The sequence below is a fragment of the Macrotis lagotis genome, chromosome 3 (genome assembly GCF_037893015.1).
Source record: "Macrotis lagotis isolate mMagLag1 chromosome 3, bilby.v1.9.chrom.fasta, whole genome shotgun sequence".
Lineage (NCBI taxonomy): Eukaryota > Metazoa > Chordata > Mammalia > Peramelemorphia > Peramelidae > Macrotis > Macrotis lagotis.
This window is the reverse complement of record NC_133660.1, coordinates 157259455-157265378: the sequence shown is the minus strand read 5'-3', so window position 1 is coordinate 157265378 and position 5924 is coordinate 157259455.

Genomic DNA, 5924 nt, shown 5'->3' with positions numbered 1-5924 from the left:
ATAGACTAGAAAAATAACTTGATGTTAGGAATATAATTTCAGTTACCTAAAATATGTGTAGCTTTAAAGTAAATAATTTGATTTTATTAATTTGATTTTAAATAATTTGACAGTAACAAATATATACACAAACATGTTCATTCATATGCATATATATGTACATACATACATACATATATACATAGGTCCATATCCAAGCCCATCACTGAAGTTCACTTAGCTATTTATTATGCAACAATAAATTTATAACCTCCCCTTAATGGCTCAATTATTGAAATATGGTTAACCAAATTTTGTTCTCAATTATCCAGTTCAATTCATATAGATATAGGTATATGTACATATCATATGTTCACATACATAACCATTAGTATTGAAATAGTTCAACTCTTATATTTTTGTTAATTCAAGTATGAGTATTTGCTGAAGTTGTTTCTTACATTTGAGACTATAACTTGCAAAGAAATTTATGAGTACATTTCCTCCTAGAATAACCAAAGGCATTCTCCATGATTCAGATTACTTCTTCCTGCTACACAGACACCTCATGGCAGCCAAAGTTCCATGAAATTTAAAAGCAATCAGTCATGTAATGACAATAGATTGATGTCCTGAATATTATACATTTAAGGATGAAAATTACTATTCAAGTATTTGAAGCAGAGTTCCCTTAGTAACCTAGTGACCTCTAGACCGTAAAATGGAAAGATCCCAAGAACTATAAAGTCCTTAACTCCTTCTATAGAATTTTTCATTCTTTTATATCCTGGGACTTTCTTGAATAGAATGTATCTTTTTGAATTGGGAATGCTATCAGCTATTCCCAGGTTAAATGATGTCAGCATGGACTTAGTCTATTGAATATGGGGAAAAAACTCTTATAAATATAGCAGAAATAAGATTCCAATTTGGAATAGAAAATGAAAATCCATTAGGAAAATTTTTGGTTGTCATAAGAACCCCCCCTTGCAAAAGATGAAAACAACTGTCAATCATTCCAGTAAACTTTGTATTGTGGTATTATATAAACTGTACCATAAAATATTAATGGGATAAAAATTGTAGAACATTTTTTATTCAAGTTGTACTAGCTAGTAATATGGCTAAAAAGCTCAGGAAGATGAAGAGAATCCTAGAAGAATATAGTACATTAACATAGTTAGGCAAAGACATTTTAAGGTACATTTGGAGCCCCAATGTGAGCTGCCAAAGCATCCCATGCCCATCTGTTGTCCTGTTACTTTTTTCAACAACTATTAATGAGTGCCAAGTATAACTTACTGCTTATATCAGAATCAGAGCACAGGGCCTCCAGATAATTAAAAATGATAGAATTGGGACAGACTGCTAAACATAAACAGCAGGCTAAATAGACATCTGGTAGAATTGTCAGTGAATAAACTAGGTTTAACTAGACTAGGGATGGAGCCCATTGAAACCTCATGGAAAACTGAGAAGTATTCTGTCAAGACCTAAGTCTGGTGATACACAACTAAAAGATATTTCACCATGCTTATTTTTCATTAATTGGTACATTTGCATAAAACAAGATATTTGTTCCTTACATTTCATCTGTTCCTGCTGTTTATTTCTCAATTGAAGTCATAATCCTTTGTTTGTGACATCAAAATTGGCTTATGTAGAGATGATTATGATGTTACTAATGGAGCACTGTGACTTCAAGTGGGGAGTAAGCAAGTCCCAGAAATGAAATACTAGAAACAGAGAGACCATTTTATGCAAATGAACTAATGTGGTAAAAAGATAAGGGAAGAGACTTACAGAAAACTGAAGACATACTGCAAGATTGTTTCACAGTAATGAATGAATTATAAAGTTGTAGGTGGAGGAATTGATGCATCTCTGGAAATGGTACTGCTGGTGGATTTATAAATTAGTTCAAATATTCTGGAGAATATTTTGGGATTATGCTCAAAGGACTACAAAATTGTGTATACCCTTTGTCTCAGCAATACCACAATATCCCAACAAAGATCAAAGAAAAAAATGAAAAGGGCCTATTTTTCTAAAATATTAGTAGGATCTCGTTTTATGGTAGCAAAGAATTGAAAATGAAGAGGATACCTATAAACTGGAGAATGGATGAACAACTTGTGGTTATGATTGTCATGGTATACTATCATGATGTGAGAAATGAAGAATAGGATAGATTCAAAAAACCCAGGAAGACATGAATTGATGCAAAGTGAAGTGAGCAGAACTAGGAGAGTATTATTTAGTAATAGTGATATTGGAACAATGATCATCTCAGAAAGCTTTAGTTACTCTGAACTAGACAATGATTCAATATAATTCCAAAAGTTCCATATAAAAAGTTATCTACCTTTGTAGAAAAAATTATGAACTCTGAGTGCAAATGAAAGTATATTATTTAATTTTTGATTATTTGCATATCATTTCTTTCAAAATGTAATTCATATGGAACCATGTATGACTTCACATTTATAATCAGTAAGTTGTTGGTTAATACTCTCAAGGGTTGGTGAATGGGCAAGAGAGAATTTGGAAACAAATATTTTTTTTAAATGATTGCTATTTTTTTACATGAAATTGAACATATGATGAAATAAAACAAATATGTTTATAAAGAAAAAATGTGTTTAACTACTTCTGCAAACATCAAGGGACAATTTATTCAGGTAAGCACATACTTTATTATTTTTGTAACCTAGACCATGTATATCAGCAACAGATAATCTTAGGCGAGTGTGCAATGTCAGAATCAGAACGAAAGAAAGAATTCTAAATTTAAAAATTTTACATTAGAAGACCAAATTATTCAATTTTATGAGAGTTTTATGTGGACTATTATTGAAACGTGTGACATGACTTTCTGTCTTTTGATAGTGAGTGCATAACTCACATAGGGTATTTTTGCACACTCTGTTTAACCTTAAGAATCAGGAAAATAAGGTTTTCAAAGGATTTGTCCTTCAATCATAATAGCCTAGAGTATGCATGCTCAAGTTCCTCAGAGAGTTGCTATCCTAGATCAATATTCACTAATATTAAAACTAGCACAATTCTCTGGGAGGTTAGGTGGCACAGTGGATAGAGCACCGGCCCTGGAGTCAGGTGCACCTGAGTTTAAATCCGGCCTCAGACACTTAATAATTACCTAGTTGTGTGGCCTTGGGCAAGCTACTTAACTTCATTGCTTTGCAAATAAACAAATAAACAAACAAACAAACAAAAAGTAAATAAATAAATAAATGGATAAATAAATAAATAAATGACTGAAAATAAAGAAGCCTAGCACAACTTTTATAGTATTAAGCTGAGCTATACTGAAGAAATTTGGTTTTCCTTTGGTCTGCTGCAGGCTTCCCCCTGTGGCTTTTATGGATGAGGAAGCAGGCAATGAGTTCTTTACAACCTGATATCTAGAATATTACAGTAGACTCATAAATGTTCTCTGTCTACTGTCTCTCCCTGATCTGATCCATTCTCCCCATGGATACCTCATCTGTCTTCTTAAACTCTCAAATTGATCATGTCATTTCCTTGCCCTGCTTCCAAATAAATAAACATTCAAGTCTCTCTCTCTCTCTCTCTCTCTCTCTCTCTCTCTCTCTCTCTCTCTCTCCCTCTCCCTCCACCTTTCTTCCCAAACTTTTTTCTTTTTCCCTTCCCTTCCCTCCTTCCTTCCTTCCTTCCTTCCTTCCTTCCTTCCTTCCTTCCTTCCTTCCTTCCTTCCTTCCTTCCTTCCTTCCTTCCTTCCTTTCCTTCCTTCTTTCCTTCTTAGAGTTATAATGGATATTTGAGGAGATGTCAGGGGAAGTTCAATCATGCTACTGAAGGACTATGATCAAATTGCCTGATCAGTTGACACAACAAACTTTTGGATATATTATACAAAGAGGTTTGATTAGATACGTTCAAACGGCTCTTTTTTTAAGTTCAAAATTCTAAAGTGCAATAATGCTATACTTAAATATTTAAACAAGTGCTCATTTCCCTCCCGCTTTTCAGTCTGACACCTCTTACTGCTCATAAAATTTTTCCAAATGATGGAATATCATACACTATAGTCCAAACCAAGGTCTTTATTTTTTCAGATTTTTTTAGGGCATAGAATCATAGAATTACAAAATCATTTACCCTACTCCTTAAATGAATCTTAAATATCTACAACATACACTAAAATGGTAGCCTTTTTTCAATCTTTAGTCATCTTTTCCCTTCAGTGCTATAACTACTTCCTTCTGGGTCTTCTTTCTTTAAATTCCTTTCTTCTTTTCTCTTAAAATGCAATGTTAAATAAAACAATCAAATTTAAGTTCAGTGTTGCTATTATCCTCATTTCTTCAATTAATAACATTAGAAGCAACATTAATAATAGTAATTGATAAGCAAGTAGAATTTAACTTAGAAATACTAAATTTTTATATGAAAATTTGCTTTATCCTTCTGTTATTGCTCAGTCATTTTCAGTCATCTCTGACTCTCTGTATCCCATTTGTGATTTTCTTGCAAAGATAATGGAATGGTTCACCATGTCCTCTCTAGTTCATTTGTGGATGAAACAACTTAAGCAAATTGCATTGTGACTTGTTCAGATCACATAACTAGTAAGTATTTGGGGCTAGATTTTGAAATCATGAAGAATAAGTTTTCGTGACTGTAGATCATGTGTTTTCTTGGACATGATGCTGGGTTGGGTTGTCATTTCTTTCTTTAGTTTTTGTTTTTTAGATTTTTGCAGGCAGTAATTAAATGACTTGTGAGGAGTCACAAAGTTAATAAGCCTCTGAGGTCAAATTTGAACTCTAGTATCTCTGATTTAAGGTCCAATGCACTATCCATTGTGTAATTTAGCATCTCCTTTATCCTTTTATATACTTTTAAAAGGTCAATTATATGATAAGCTTACCCTTTAGGATGACTTTGCCATTTCCTTCTCCAGCTTATTTTACAGATAAGGAAAATGAGGCAAACAGGGCTAAATTATTTGTACAGAGTCATACAGGTAGTAAATAACTGGGGAAAAATTAGAACATAAGGTGAGTGATTTTTTATTATTCTTGCTTTTTTTTTATTTTTAACTCCAGGCCCAGTACTCTATCCTATTCACCAAACTGTCCCTTTATCCTTTTCAATATTTTTAAAAAGATTATCTATGTGATATATTTGTCCTCCAATATGGATGGGGCATATAATTACAGAAAATAAAATATATTCCTGTTCTCATGAAGCTTACTTTATCTAAGATTAAAATTAAATGTAATTTAATGAGATTTTATTCAAAGATGGACAATCAGAAAACTCACATAGTATGTGCCTCTTCAACTGATATTTCAAGGGAATCAAAAATAGACATTTATAGAGTGATATAAGATTTGCAAAGTACTTAAAGTACGTTATTTTATTAAATTCTTCTTTTCTTCCTTATAATCCTTATCTTTCCCCTTGTCACTGACACAAGATTACCAAGTCAACTTTCTCACCAACTCTCATCTGTGTATTTTTATCAGCTTTCCTCAAGTCCTTGCCAAAGTTATAAATGACAAGAAAAGTCTATTTATCTATCCCATCTTCATGAAATTGTCTTCCTTCCAGATCACAAAAGTCATTAAATCTAACTTCTTCCAATGAAACTTTACCAGACTGAATCATTTATGTATATCATCTATTGTTACACTTTTGAGACAAGGTGAAAGAAAACTCAAAGTTTAGGAATTTGTAATTCAGTCCTTTGGCATCAGCCAGCTTGCTATCAATAGCTCTAAAGTCAAATAGAAGCACTGTCTGAAGGAGAATGATCAGTGAAAAAAAAGCAGCACAACAGAAAGTAGATCCACAACAACAAGTGGGTTATTAAAATAACTATTGATAAGTCATTTTGAACCATTAAATAATGTTTGATCCATTCACATCATGCACAAATTTGTCATTTTTAGTAT